Here is a 2,148-nt window from a genome sequence, read left to right as displayed (position 1 = left end):
CCCTATGTGGCCCCCAGGCTGAGTCCGGGGGAGGGGGGCCTGCGCGCGCCAGCGGCCCCTTGCCGACGGGATCGGTCCCCCGTCCAACAGTCGGTCGCCCCCCGCCCCGCCATGGCTGCCTTAGGCCCGGGGCGAGGAGAGGGCTCGCTGCCCTCCGAGATTCACGGGACGAGGCAATTGGCCGAGTGGCGGGGCTTCTTTTACTGTCTGTCTGTCTGTCGTGAGCCGCCCTGAGCGCGCTCGCCCGAGAGGAACGGGAAATAGCAGCAGCAGCAGCAGGTCTGAGAGGCGCCACGCGAGACACAAACGTTGTCCTGCATACTCCCTCCCTCGCCTGAATCCAGCGCCCTTCTGGGGCCAGTCTCCGCGCCAGCTGTGCTACACAAAGGCTGCGATCCTGAGCATACTTACTAGTGAGCAAGCCCCACTGAGCTCAGCGGGACTCCTGAGTCAACAACGTTCCCGGGGCTGGATCTCTGCGCCCCCCCCCGCCTCCTAGAGAGACTTCCTCCTCCCCCCCCCTTTCGATTTGCCTTGTGACACCCCCTCGCACGCACGCACATCCTGCGTTGGGCTGTGACGGCTGGTATGAGTACACAAGGCATTGCACCCTCTGGGCTTTTGGATTTACTTTTGAAAATGCAACATTTTAAATTTCTCTGGCACACATAGGGAAACCTGAACTGCTCCCCCAGAACCACTTTTGTTTCCCGGTGCCTCCAGTCAGCCTCTGGGTGCGGGAGAGGGCCTCGGCTGCTGTGCAGCTGTTGATGCCAGGCATGGGCACGGATCCACGCGGCTTGCCTGCGGCTGAGGAGTCCCCCCTGGGCTGTGCACAAGAAGGCCAGGTGCGGAGTGCCAGGGCTGTGTGCAGAGAGAGAGGGAGAGAGTCTTCCTGCCTTTAAAATCTTCATAGTTGCGTCGTCAGAATGAATGCAGGAGCTGGATGGGATTTGAGCTTTGTGTCCCATTCCTTTCAACGGGGATTTTGTTTATTCTGCGCTAAGGATAAGAGATCCCTTTTCGTTCAGTTAGCTGGCAGTCAACACTGCAGGAGAGGCGGCCCTGGGCATGCAAAGCGGACCTTCCCCACTGAGCCATGATGGACCCTCTCTGGAGGCAGGGGGTACTTGTCCAGAGACAGATATTGCCAAAATCTCAGACTGCCCCCCCCAGGCCTTTCCCCCTTACCTGAAAGGGCCTTGGGTGCCCCTGTCTGCCCCACTGCCCCCCGCCCCAGCACAGGCAGTGATCGCTTTTGAGTTCAGCCGAAGGACGGAGAATTAGGACTTCCCATAAGAGTATCTGCCCCTCTCCTGACCCTTGACGCAGCCTGTGTGTCCAACCAGGGAACAAGGAGCTGTGAAATAAGCTTGCGGCCGGACTAGGGTTGCCAACGCTTGGTTGCAAAACACCTGGAGATTTTGGGGCCTGGAGCCGGGGGAGGGGGGCGGTGTTTGGGTAGGACTGCCTGGAGATTTCCTGGAGGAAATGGCCGCTCTGGGAGGTGGGCTCTATGGCATTATGCCCGACTGAAGCCTCTCCCCTCCCCCAAACCCCACCCTCCTCAGGCTCCGCCCCTCCCAGTCTCCAGGTGTTCCCCGACCTGGAGCTGGCCACCCCGTGTCTGGGGAGGAACCTCAGCAGAGAGGATCCCACCAAGTCCGCCCTCCAAGGCGGCCATTTTCTCCAGGGGACCTCCTCTCCGAAGACCAGTTGGAACACTGGGAGAGGACCAGGATGCGCCTGGAGGTTGGCAACCCTAGGCCAGACGGAGGGCTGTAAACTGGTTCAGGAGAAGGCCAGCAGGACGGGAGGCTCTGCCAGGTGGCCAGAAGCAGTGGAGGCAGAGGGTTCACCTGCGCTCTGCTTGGGTACTTCTCGTGACCACAAATACCACGGAAATGCCAGTAAGTCTCCAGCACCCTCTCTGCTGCAAAGGGAACCAACCTGGGGACGCCACGAGCCTTTGGAGCTTCTCACCACTTGAGGAAGCGGGGTGCTTGAAGCAAAACAAACTGCCGTTCAGTTCTTGGTGTGTGGTAATTAAGTGCGCGGACTCTAATCTGGGAGAACCGGGGTTGATTCCCCACTCCTCCACTTGCAGCTGCCATGGTTCTGTCAGAGCTGTCCTTGGAAAAGAGCTGT

General features: G+C 60.1%; 1 protein-coding gene across 1 annotated transcript in view; it reads right to left on the bottom strand.

The window, feature by feature from the left end:
• LOC107118607 (membrane-spanning 4-domains subfamily A member 15-like) overlaps positions 1 to 487 on the bottom strand; it is a 5,491-nt gene extending 5,004 nt beyond the window's left edge. The window contains exon 1 of the mRNA XM_015420970.1: positions 412 to 487. The gene's annotated coding sequence lies outside the window, so the exon portion shown is untranslated. The remainder of the gene's footprint in view (positions 1 to 411) is intronic.
• Between the last annotated feature and the right edge of the window lie 1,661 nt (positions 488 to 2,148).

This window comes from Gekko japonicus, unplaced genomic scaffold, assembly GCF_001447785.1.
Source record: "Gekko japonicus isolate JY-2015 unplaced genomic scaffold, Gekko_japonicus_V1.1 scaffold3343, whole genome shotgun sequence".
Taxonomy (NCBI): domain Eukaryota; kingdom Metazoa; phylum Chordata; class Lepidosauria; order Squamata; family Gekkonidae; genus Gekko; species Gekko japonicus.
This window is presented reverse-complemented; position numbering and strand designations above follow the sequence as displayed.